Source organism: Pyrus communis, chromosome 8 (genome assembly GCF_963583255.1).
Source record: "Pyrus communis chromosome 8, drPyrComm1.1, whole genome shotgun sequence".
NCBI classification, from domain to species: domain Eukaryota; kingdom Viridiplantae; phylum Streptophyta; class Magnoliopsida; order Rosales; family Rosaceae; genus Pyrus; species Pyrus communis.
The window spans coordinates 19,151,768-19,165,904 of NC_084810.1; positions in this window are offsets into that span (position 1 = coordinate 19,151,768).

The following is a 14,137-nucleotide window of genomic DNA, read 5'->3' on the forward strand; positions in this document are numbered from 1 at the left end:
TTCTCCATCGTGGGAGTTGCGCAAGGGGCTCTGGACGTAGTAGACGGGGCGGCAACCTGAGGATCTGGTGGGGGACAACGGTGCGAGGCTGGTCACCTCAAAGTCGGTCTTAGCATGCATTGTGGCGGAGGTTGGATTGTTTGGTGGTGGATTGGGATGATTTAATGGAGGGTGATTTGGGGCAATATTGTGTGAGCTGAGCTCAGTTGCAATGAAAAGGGGGAAGATGGGTTGCAGGGAAGAGGAAGGGGAAGGGGTCGAGGAAGATGTTTAGGATTTTTTTTTTTAAATAATAGGATAAATTATTATTATATTTTAAATGCTTAAAAAATTATTAATTTTTATCACGTGGTATATATTTGGCAGCCACGTCAGCACAAATGTGGATATCATATTTGCCACGTCATCACTTTCTAACGAATGTATGAAATTGAAATAAAATGATAGGTAAATGTATGAAATTGAAATGTTTTAAAGATGTTGTAAGGAATTGAAATTGACCTCAAACTTGAGGGGTAAAATGTAATTTACCCTTTTTTTAGGGTAAATTACACTTTCATACCTCAAGTTTGAGCTCTATTTCAATTCCTTACAATATCTTTAAAACATTTCACTTTCATACCTTAAGTACTATTTTATTTCAAAATAATACCTCCGTTACATTTTCCATCCATTGATCTGTTAAATGTTGACATGGCTGCCAACTGTCTGCCAAGCGGCAAAAATAATAATTTTTAAATTTTTTTAAAAAAACCTGAATTTTTACAAAAAAAAAAAATTGAAACTATGTGACCTACATCTGCAAGAAGAAGATGGAGGGAGGAAGGAAAAAAAAAAGAAAATTGAAACTATCCTTCCCCCCCCCAGTGACCCACATCTGCAAGAAGAAGAAGAAGAAGAGGGAGGAAGAAGGGGAAAAAAAAATTGAGCGACCTGCATCTGTAGTAGGAAGAAGAAGAGGAAGAGGAATGAAGAAGAAAAGGAAAAAAAAAACCAACCGCCCCCCGCCAAGACCCTCCTTCGGTGCCCTCCTTGCGCGACCCTCCCCCTGTTCCACCCTTCTCCCCCCCCCCCCCCCCCCCCCACCGGCCGCAACCCTCCTCCCGTCCCCCCTTTCTCCCTGCGCGACCCTCCTCCCTCCGTAATTTGGTGATTTTCAGTTTAGGTGAGTTTTGAAAATACTAATATTTTGAGTTTGAGATGATTTTTGAATTGGTTTTATGGTAGATGGGATTTTCGGGGGTGGGTGATGGGGGATTTTTGGGAGGGGTGGCTCGAGTGGGATTTTGGGGTTTTTTTCTTTCTTTCTTCCGCCCTCTTCTTCTTCTTCTTGTTGCAGATGTGGGTCGTTGGGGTTTAATCCACTTTCTTCTTCTTCTTCTAATCAACCCGATCCAAAAATCCCCTGATCCCAAAAATCCCCCATCACGCCTTCCCCCCCCCCCCCCCCCCCTTATTCACCTATTCCCTCCTCTCCAAATATGGGGGATGGAGGCCGAGAGCCTAAGACAGAGTAGACTTGAGAAATGAGAACTTCTTGATCATGCAGATGTCGATGACGAAAATAAAGATCGGATGCGAGGTGGGTTTTTCAATGGACGAGTCATACTCAATGGTGGTGTACTAGGGGAAAAGCTCGACAGGGAGGTTCTCGTTGGAGATGGAGGATTAGTGGGGAGGAAAGTGGTTACGGGTGAAGCAGAAAGGGCAGATCCAGATCTTGGCGGTGTAATAGACGGTGGAGAAGGGGTTGAGAACGAAGCGGCAATGGAGGGGTCGGGCATGGAAGGGAATGGCTTGATCGAAGTGTAGATGGCGGAGACTAGGACTATGCTCAGGCAAATATGGGGTAGGTGATGGGGATGGGGATGGGGATGGGGATGGAGAAAGGGGTGGGTGCTGGGAGTGGGAGAAGAGGGTGGGCTCAGGCGGGGAAAACAAAGGGGATTTTGGGGTTTTTTATTTTTTATTTTTTTACTTTTCTTTAATTAATTATTTTAATATTTTAAATCTTTTATTAAGTGTTTAGCCATGTGACACAAATGTGAAAGCTATATCAGCACAAATGAGGACCCATATTTGCCATATCATCACTTAACGGTTAACTTAACAGATTTTTTAACGGTTGTATGAAATTGAAAAAAATAATAATAATACTAACTATATGAGATTAAAATGTTTTAAAGATGTTGTATGAGGTTGTAATTGCATTGAAACCTGAGGGGGTAATTTACCCTTTCTTTTTTTTACAACTCTTACATTATAAAACTTTTTTTGTTTTTTGAATAAACGATATTATGTACACTTAACTGGTGGGGAGTGAGCTAAGCCTCACAATGTGCTAGCAATAATGTGATTCAAGTATGCTATTGACGAGAATCGAACCTAAGACTTCTCACTTACAAGTGAAGAGAAATACTGCTAAACCGTAGTACTAAGTGGTTATACAACGTTTTTCAATTTCATGAGTTTAATTTTTTGTTTGAAGGGCTTTAATGTCCAATTAGTTAAATTGCATATCAATAGAACTCTGACTATCAACTAAAATTTTATAAAATTAACGTTCTAACCTACTAATCAAAACTAAACAGAAATAAAAGATATGGGCTGCAATATAATTTCACACAAATTTTAAAAGGTAATGTTACACTTACCACCTATTTGCACATTTGAATCATTTCTCCAATAGCGGTGGGGCAGCCAACGCATGTGGGTCATATCTCTGTTAGGAGAAAAACTTATGTGAGACTTGACTTGCCGCTGGACTTCGCTGAGTAGCACTACAATCCACTCAAAACTCTCCACGTGGCAATTCTGAAATATAATCTCTTATCATTTTTTTTATATTTAAAATTCTCATAATTATTTTTCACTAATTAATATTATATATATATATATATATATATATCAATCTAATGTTTCCATTTTTTTTCTTCTTTCTCCTTTTTTATCTACTTTCCCCCTCTTTTTATTTCTTCCCAAACTTCCCTTCACTTTTTTTTGTCATTCTCTTCACCATCTCTCCCACTTCTTTCTCTCTCCCAGTTATGGTTCTTGCTTTTTATGAAATTCTGCACTTTTTTATTCAAAAAATTTCTTTGCTTTCTTTCCTCCTCCTCTCTCCAAATACAAACATTTCTTTTCCCCCATTGTTTCTCTCCTCTCTATAAATACCAAAGTGCACACTCCAGATTATCGAATTAATTTTTTCATAACCTATTTGTTATCTTTCATTTTATTTGGATCATAGTAGCTTTCTATTTTCAAGAAAGTACATCTCTATCAAATATAATTAAGAAGAAAAAAAAAAAAAACCCTAATACGCCTATATATGTGGGTTATTCATGTCAAGTTCACATGATCAAAGCAACTATTGTATAAAGAATGAAAAGAAACTTATAGATTCTTGGTTGCTTTCCATGGTGTTGATTTTTTTTTAATTTTTTAATTTTTAAGGAAAGCAAGAAACAAAACTGATGATCCATGGTGTTGCTTTCCATGGTGTTGCCTTCCACTTTGTTGGCCTTTATAGAAAGACCGTGATGAAATCGATTCCGCATCTCTTCAGTTTTGACTAGTTTCGGTGATTCCTTCCCTTGAATGCTACATTGGAGTAGGGAGTTGTTCCACTGCGGAGTCCAGTTCAGGTAGCCATTCATTCATGCATCGCCTAGTGACATATGATATGTGTTATTAATTGAATATATCAAGCGATAGAGCAACTTTTATGTTACTCTTTTAAGATGATGAAATCTGTTGGAGAAGAAGAGATTGGCAAATCTTACGAGCCCCAAGAACCGAGACAGCCGGAAACATGGCTAGAAGTGTAATCCGAGTAGGTTCAATAAGATCTTCAACAACCATTTTAGGAAACAAAGCAACAGCCTTCTGGGGCTGATTCATGCGCGAGTACGCATCAATAATAGCAGTACAGGACACAACAGTAGGCTTCGGCATCTGATCAAACAGAGACAAAGCCAATTTAAGCTCCCCCCATTTGCCAAACCATGTATCATGACATTCCAAGTGACAGAATTCCCCTGCGGGATTTCATTGAACACATTGAGAGCAAGCGCCAACAAGCCACAAGCAGCATACATATTAATCAGGAAATAACGATAGGATTCGTGCATTACCCGAGAGGTTAGGGTTAGCTCAAGAAGTGAGAGCGGGTGGGAGAAATGATAGAAGAAGACAATCAATCATTTGGAGGCACTAAATGAACGAAAATTTGAGCAACCGATTGAAATTCAGAACGATATGATTTCTTTGTATATTTTTGTTCTTGACCAACAGTTCCTCCCAAAGACATACTCCGCTGGAAACCCCCTATTAACATCCCAAAACTCTGAGCAAGAGAATTAACACGATGCTTTTAACTTTTCTTTCTTTTCTCTTTATCCTTTCTGTTTTTTTTCAGCTCTACGAGTAACGTAGTAACCCTATGATATATACATTGTACCTCTCTGAAGTAAACTAGAGCAATCATGCCTCGGGTAGTGCCGGAACAGAATCACCAAGCGTCACCTCTTCGTCCTGCTCTTCAGTATTACCTTCAAGGGGTGTTTCATCCACTTCTGCTGTGAAGTTCAGCGGCCCTTGTGGTGTTCCAAAGAGTGTAGTGAATATCTGTGTATGGCATTCGTCACAAAAGTAGATGTAGGTGAAATGGCCCTCGTATGGAAGCTTATCTGTAGGAGTTTGAGACCCTCTTATTCCATATTGGTCAACAGTATTTTTTCACTAGCCTTTATATAGACTTATTTCTTTTTCTTAGTAATTAGAACTTGGACCATTTGGAAATGGATTGAAGGCTTGAGTCTTATGGTTGTGTGGATTAAGCTTGATGATTATACTATAATATTAATTAAGTTTTTAATTAAATTAATTAAAAACGTTTTGATCCACTAGTAAAAAAAACATTTTGCGCGACATAGGTACTTTCGTCGCGCAAAGTAAAAAATCGTTGCCTAAGGGTTTGCGCGACGCAACCTTCGTCGCGCGTTAATCGTCGCGCAAAGTCTGAGACGCTAGGGTTTGCGCGACGCTCCACGGCGTGCGTCGCGCAAATCCACTTTGCACAACCTACTTTGTGCGTCGCGCAAACTCACTTTGCGCGACGCACTTCGTTAATCGCGCAAACCCACTTTGCACTACCCACTTTGTGCGTCACGCAAACCCACTTTGCGCGACCCACTTTGTGCGTCGCGCAAACCCACTTTGCACGACTAACGAGGGCGTCACGCAAACTCACTTTGCGCGACGTACGCATGGGTCACGCAAAGTGGGTTTGCGCGACAGAGCCATGCGTCGTGCAAAGTGACTGGTCGTGCAAAGTGGGGAGTAGTTTTGGTCAAACTTTTTTTTTTTTTTTTTGATAAATATTGTAATTAAATTCGAAAGAATAATTAATTAACCAAGCAAAAGTATTTAGTTATAAAATATATGAAAATGTACATACAAGATCCGAACAAAAAAGAAAAATAAAAAGTGAACTAGGTTTAATACATCAAGCTACTAGGTATCAGCAGGGCGAGGTGGCTCTGAGGTCGAAGGTGGACCAAGATGAAGTGCTGGTAGTGAGATTTAAAGGCCGGACATCTGTATGGCTTGTACAAGGTCTCTCCACGCCCCGGTATATGACCTCATCTCCTCGCCCTGGGCCCTCAACACTCCTTCATCTGCTCGCCCTGGGCCTTTAGGGTTGTCACTTCCTCCTTCAATGCATCTACCTCTGCATTTGATCTGGAAGAAGAGGCACCCGTTTCACGAATCTGTGCTTTCCCCATACACCGAACAACCTTGCCACGACGACGACCTAAGTTCTAATCCAGGACATCAGTCATGATCTGAAAACCTACATCCTCAGGTATCGTGACGTCCTCGATCGGGGTCTCCGGGGGAAGCTGCGATGTTGCTTCTTAGAGAACAGAAGTGCTCTTTTCCACCATAGTAGCCTATAATAATAAAGAAAAAACATATAATGTTTAATAACAAAATATAAATAATATTTGAATGATTCATACATATAAGAATAATAATAATTACATATACTTACATGAAACTGCTCAGTAATCTCCTGACCAGGTCGAACGTAAACATCCTTGAACATGTCGATTGCTGGGAACTTAGAACCCTCCTGAAGAAAAAAAACAGTAAGAAAATTTTATTAATCAATAATAATAATAAATTGTATAAAATTTCAAAGTTAATATACTTTTACCTGACGTCGTGTCTGAAGCCTATACGAAAAGGGCTTCGAACCGGAATGGTGGAGAAGTGTCTTTGACTCACGAGCTTTTTGGCCAGCAATAGATTTCTTCTGTTAAACACACAATATACATGTTAGTGCAACTATTTGAAATAAATTACTAAAAAAAGCTTAAAAATAACTAAAACAATAATAAATTATTATTAAAATATTATGTACATACCACAAATTTTGGGTCCGTAAAATGTTTGCAGAGCCACTCCCAATGTCATTATTGAAATTTGAATGGAAACAAATCACATCAAATTTCAATGGATGCAATGCAATGCATCATATTCATGCATATTAAATTATTAATTAATAATTATTATAGTTTTTATAAAATTTAATATATATATATATATATATATATATATATAATTATTATAGATAAACTTAATATTTTGGGGGTATAATTATTATAGTATATATAATTATTATAATTATTATAAAATTTATAGTTAATTTAATATATATATTTATTATAATTTTTAGGGGTATAAAATTGTAAAATTAATGTATATAATTATTACAGTATTTTTTTAGGGTTATAAAATTATAAAAATAATATTCTGCTTATCGTGTATCGTGTTACCCACGTGTATACCCGAACCAACCCGTTATCTTAACAGGTGCTTATCGGGTTACCCGATAACGACCCGATTCGTTATCGTGTCGACCCAAACACCTGTTAATTTCGTGTCGTGTCGTGTCGGGTTATCGGGTCGTGTCAGAAATTACCAGGCCTACATGGGGTTGTATCGTGATGGATTGGAATGAAAATTGTGATAACGATGGCGCGTGAACGAATGTGTCATGGGTGGTAATTCATATAACAAGACATACTCGAGGCCAAGGCACGGTACGGGACGTGCGAGGCTTGTGTGTTTTGGTGTGTGGATTAACAAGAACGGATGCGGGAATGATGGAACATTCATGCATAGAGAAACAAAAAAAGAGAAATTTGCCGCACCCATCATATTCCGTCTTAATTTTCTGTTTAAAAGTTGTAAAGGTACCCTAAACTCCCGCACTCCCGCACTGGTAACACGAATATTGAGCAAGGTCAATAACATCATCACTTAAAATTTTGATGATTTTTCTACTAGTTCTACATTTTACCCTCCATACAAAATTAGCAAGGTCAATAAGTAAAATCTTGAGTATAACCAAAAGTATATTCTCTCTATCAAATATGCCCTTGTTACGCGGTAGATAGTCAATGACTGGGTCAACGAAATTTCCTGCCTATTTGCAGTTTCTGCCTCCCAAACTGATTAAGTGGAGTAGGAAAAGTCGTTGACTTTGCGCGACGCACTTGCACATGCGTCGCGCAAACCTGTTTTGCGCGACGTCAGTCTTGTCGCGCAAAGTCATCTTTGCGCGACGCATGTGTACGTACGTCGCGCAAAGTTGTTTTGCGCGACACATGTGCACATACGTCGCGCAAAGTTGGCAAAAAAGCGGTAAAACATTCTTTGTTTGGTGCCAAGATATTGCACATACGTCGCGCAAAGTTGGCAAAAAAGTGGTAAAACATTCTTTGTTTGGCGCCAAGATATTGCGCGACGTACAAAATGTCGCGCAAACGGCATTTGCGCGACGGTACATTTCGTCGCGCAAAGTATGTTTGCGTGACGCACAAGTTCCTGGGTCGCACAAAGGCTGTTTGCGCGACACTTTGTCTTTTAGGTCGCGCAAACATACTTTGCGCGACGAAATTTGGTGCGTCGCGCAAGATTCCATCGCGCAAACATGTTTTTCTACTAGTGGATTAATAGACACAACTCTTTGGAAATAGTTGTATCTCTTTGGAAAGAGTTGTATAGCTTCAAATACATCCAAAAGGTGTTTGAAGAGGTATGAAAAAACCTATATAACTGGAGTCCTCAGTTCCATAAAAAATCATCTTTTTCTTCCCCCTTGTCTTCCGTACAAAATTTTCAGAGAGTAAACACACAAAGCAATTCACTAGAGTTCTATAATCCAGTGCGGGTTGTAGAATTAGGTAGTTGTATCCTGGTCGAGCAAACGTTGTAAAACCACAAGCACAAGAGTGGGACGGAAATACTGTTCAAAGGACCTAGCGTTTGCGCTAGCCTCTACCTTCAATTCATTTAAGTTAGTATCATTTTAATTTTTTGTTACTATAACATAATTGCATTCTGTATTACAAGTATTTTTGAATAATAAAGTATAAGTATTTCGGTTCTGTATTTTTGTTATTTTATTAGTTCTAAATTGTTCTCCAACATTATCTACCTCAGCTCCTTGTAAAATCCGGTGAACGAAATCAGTCATCGATGGTGGGACTACCTTATCGTCCATCCCCTGTCAAACATTGGAGGAGAATGGTCTGGATTAATACAAAATTCAACAGGAAATCAATACCTCCGATGAAAAATACTAAACGCTCTGTATAGTTTGAATGAAGCCATTGTATGGCGAGAGATTCGTTGTGGTTACAAGGAAACAACTATCAACAGAAATCTGTCTACGAGTATGTTACGCCATACATTACTTTCTGAACCTGAGACGAATTTCACATTCTCGTAGCAGAAATCTTCCCTCGACGAACTTAGGACAAGTAGTAATTCAAACCTTTCTTATGTTAGCATGAGGAAGAGCAACTCAATTAGAACAATCCTGTCAAATGACTGATCTCATTGTTATCGACGAGTCTACTCAACATATTACCTCGTCTTCTATCAAAAGATTCCAAGTATCTCAGCGGTAAAAGTATCGATAGCTCAAACAAACATGTAAACGATGGAGATGCTTCTGACCTGCCATATGTGTATTGGGCCAAAGAAGCCAATGTATTCTTCCTGAGCTGAGCTGAGCATGGACTTAATCCAATTGAGCACGCCTTTCCCTTGTTCTTTCTTCTGCAATTTGAGGTCTGCAAGGCTGAAACCCCAATTTGACACTTGCAAAACAGCTTCCTCCACGAAGGGTTTCGAGATTCTCTGCCTAATTGATTCTTCTGCATCCCTTTGCCAGAATTCTTCGTAGATTGGGTCCTCCATCAGAGCTTTATCCTGGAGAACAAAATGAAAACTCATACAAGTAAAACAATAGTCATTGTGGTAATCATTTAACACAAACAAATGGGAGCCGAATGAAATGGAAACCGTGACAAGTGAGGGATGAACCATGAAACACTTTCTGCATTGTTAGAAGAGAAGACCTCCAAGACCGGATCAGTCTCCAGCTTATACAAGGAACATATGCATTTGTTGTAATAATCAAAATTTAGTTGTAAGATTTGTAAATATTTCAATCTGTAAACAAAATGTTGATAATGATCCTCACCCTCTTTCCCAGTGACAATGACAGCCATTTATTGATTTGTCCGTGCTTTCCAGACAAGAAGCTTCTGTGATAGAAGTAAGAAAGAAATCTAGGAAACCTCCTTGCCAAAAATTACAAAAAATTTCTGCTTTGCGTCCACTTCCCCCAGGTCATGCGTCTCTCTTCCCTGTTCATGATTGAATCGTACGGATTCACCATTGGAGCAAACATGGCTGCACCCGTTAAAGTGTAACCTGCCATCATTACAACTATAGTCATCATTGCCATAAAGGAAAGACAGCAAGGGTGTGCACTCTGGAAAGGAATGTTGCATGTGATTGCTGACTCCTGGACAGCAGGGAGGTCATTTACTTTGTATTATTGCTGCATGTGTGCTGTTGCATCTGGTTACAAGGGTGTAAAGCTTTCTTTGTATTGTGTATTAGAAAGCCTTATGGTAAGGCTTTCTATGCAATGAAATGTATTACAATTCAAATCAGAAAATTTAATATGGTATCAGAGCAGAATTAATCAGAAAATTTATTGTGTGGTTGATTCCAGCCATGGGTACGACCAAAGCCCGGATGGAGACAAGCCAAAAGCCTCCAGTCCATTTTTTATTCACGTTCTCGTCTCCGATGGAGACAATCGTTCTACTTGGTGTAGATCACTTTCTGATACCCAATATCAACAAATCATCTCCATTATGAACAACAAGAGGACTGGGCAGCCAACTGCTCCTTAAGCCAATGTTGCCGGCAGTTCATCGGTTTTGTCTATACTCCCAGATACAACATGATCCGCATTCAACATTATATTGGATTGTGGATAGCGGGGCAACAGATCACATTTCTCATCTATCACCCAGTCATAATAAAACTACAACACAACATGATTTTATTGGTTTACAAAATGGAGGACAAGCTGCAATTGAAAGCTTTGGGTCTATTAAATTGTCATCAGAGATATCTCTTGATGGAGTTTTACATGTGCCAAAATTTTGTGTGAACTTATTGTCTATGAGCAAATTAACTCAGGGGTTGAAATGTATCGTGATATGTTATCCGGATTTTTGTGTTGTGCAGGACATGGATATGAAGAGGACGATTAGCCTGGGCAAGCATTTTAATGGGCCTTACTACCTCACACCAAGCCAAAATCCTCACCTAGTTGATAGGAGCATATTCAAGCGACTTAAATGGCTTGTTCTCGTGCATTTACGTTATGTTTCTTTAGTTATTTTAGTCCTTTAAGCTATTTTCGTGTGTTTGTAGGTCCAAAGGGCTAAAGGAGCAAAAAGATGCATTTTGGAGACTTTTGGAGCACTTTTGGGCTAAGGATGGATAGCTTATGCTTGGCGCCAAAATGTTGGACGAAATTGAAGACCAAAGTGTTGGAACTTTGTTCCCTTTAGTTTTAGGACATTTAAACCTTTCCAATTCCCTTATGCCGTGCATCTCCACCTTTCTCCCAAAACCATAACATGCATTCATTATTCATTCCCTCACATGCTCCCATTACTTATCATAATCACATATCATATCACTTATCATTCACCACTTATCATTCATCACTTATCATTCACCACTTATCACTTATCATATCATTCACCACTTATCATTCATCACTTATCATTCACCACTTATCACTTATCATATCATTCACCACTTATCATTCATCAAACACATGCATTCACATGTTTTCACAATCTGCCATCATTCCAACCAAAACCGTGCACATGCTATCACCATGCATTCACATGCACTTGTTCCTCCATCATTCCATCCTTTAAAACATTGCACATGCACTTTAATCATTCAACACATGCATTCACTTCATCATTGCAGCCACACATTCACCCACATGCTATCCCATTTCAGATTGCATTTCCATCATATTCACATGCATTTTCAGATTGTCCCCTTGCACATACAGCCACTTATTCAAAGCACATGCATTTCCACCCTTTAATCACATGCATAAAGCAGCCACATGCATCTCCCATCACCATTTCAGATTTCTAGCATTTGCACATGCAACCTAGCTGTCATGTTCCCTCTCCCATCCATCCATCTCCCTATAAAAACCATACACACTTCATTCACACAGAATTCACTCTTCCATATTCCAGAAATTCGTCAAAACCTCTCCACACCCTTGCAGCAGCCACCAAAACACTTTTCTCCTCCATTGCAGCCACTCCAACCACTCCCCAAACCATTCACACCATCAAACTATCCTTAGACCTTGTGCTACAACGAAGAGGAAGATAAGAGGGCCTAAACGTTCATACAATTCAAGTTTGAGTTGTTGGAATGTTTAGGTGTTTCTTTGATTTCAATGTTTAATTTCAATACTCTTTGTTTTGTACGAATGAGGAATGGAAGAGAAGAGGGCCTAAACGTTCATACAATTCAAGTTTGAGTTGTTGGAATGTTTAGGTGTTTCTTTGATTCCAATGTTTAAATTCAACTAAACCCCCCCTTTGCTAGGGGGGGATTCGAAATAAATGTTTATGCTTGCATTTTGATTTGATTACTTCTAATTGCGTTTCATAAGTTGTGGATTCAATTTGTTTAACTATTTGATTGATAACTTATTTATGTATGTTTATTGAGAGTGCACACTTAATTTTCATGCATGAATTTGACGCTAGAATATAAGTGAGTTTCACCTAATAGTTACAAACTTATATTCACAAGTAGTGGAGGTTGCTTATAAACAATCGCGTTAAACGAATTCTTGGCATAAGTTTCATGCAATCATAGTAACGAATGCCCCGTCAACACTTATAATTTTCATAGAGCGTAATGATTCTTGCTTGTATCTCTATTATGCAATCATGTAGGGAACTTGTGGGGAATGTTTTGGGTTGTCGTATGCAATCATCCAATTCAATAACGTTAGGAAGATTTGAAGGTTAATTAGTGCATCATGGTTAACTTGGGGTGTTGAGAATTAATGATTTATTGAAATGCAATTGGAAATCGTTTTATTATGCAAGTATAACATGTATGGAGATGAACCCCTTAGCTAGCCTTCATTCCATTCATTCTATCACATTCACATTTACATTTTGCTTTAATTTACAATCTGTACATTTTAGTTTAATTTCGTATAAACCTATATCCCCCTTTACTTTAATGTCAAATTAGTTAGAAATACATTTAGTTTGTGTTTATAAGTGTTTTGTTTCAATTTGTTACATAAATTCGTCCAAAGTACTCAGGTGCTCAAAACTGCCCAGAAAGTGTTTTTAAGGCAGTATTGAATATTTCGAAAGGCTTTGCTGGGAGTGCGCCCTCAGAGGTGAGGGAGAGTTGGGCATTTTCTTCAGGTCTGCCTTGCCATAAAAGACGAAGGTCGACATATATAGAGATAATATCAAGTGGTGGTACTGTTCTTTTACCCTTGTCGACAAATGTCTCTTCGATATCAGAACGACGCCTCTTCGACAAAATTTGGTGCGAGACTTATACGCGCACAAATTAAACCCTCTTTTCGTCAAATTGTAGTATAAGTATAAGTAGGGATCGTTCTGGACCGGGGATTAGGAGGGATTGTTAACCACTTGGATTTGACTCAAAAACGTAAAATAACAATATGAAACACTATACTAGACTCAAGGAATGCAAAACTAAACTTTAAAACACTAAAACAAACCAAAAGACTCAAACATTACCCAAAACACTCAAAACTGCCTTAAAATCACTTTCTGGGCAGTTTTGAGCACTTTGAGTACTTTGGACGAATTTATGTAACAAATTGAATCACAAACGTAAAAACGTAATATAAAACACTAAACTAGACTCAAAGAATGTAAAACTAAACTTTAAAACACTAAAACAAACCAAAAGACTCAAACAGTACCCAAAGCACTCGAAACTGCCTTAAAAACACTTTCTGGGCAGTTTTGAGCACCTTGAGTACTTTGGACGAATTTATGTAACAAATTGAAACAAAACACTTATAAACACAAACTAAATGTATTTCTAACTAATTTGACATTAAAGTAAAGGGGGATTTAGGTTTATACGAAATTAAACTAAAATGTACAGATTGTAAATTAAAGCAAAATGTAAATGTGAATGTGATAGAATGAATGGAATGAAGGCTAGCTAAGGGGTTCATCTCCATACATGTTATACTTGCATAATAAAACAATTTCCAATTGCATTTCAATAAATCATTAATTCTCAACACCCCAAGTTAACCGTGATGCACTAATTAACCTTCAAATCTTCCTAACGTTATTGAATTGGATGATTGCATACGACAACCCAAAACATTCCCCACAAGTTCCCTACATGATTGCATAATAGAGATACAAGCAAGAATCATTACGCTCTATGAAAATTATAAGTGTTGACGGGGCATTCGTTACTATGATTGCATGAAACTTATGCCAAGAATTCGTTTAACGCGATTGTTTATAAGCAACCTCCACTACTTGTGAATATAAGTTTGTAACTATTAGGTGAAACTCACTTATATTCTAGCGTCAAATTCATGCATGAAAATTAAGTGTGCACTCTCAATAAACATACATAAATAAGTTATCAATCAAATAGTTAAACAAATTGAATCCACAAC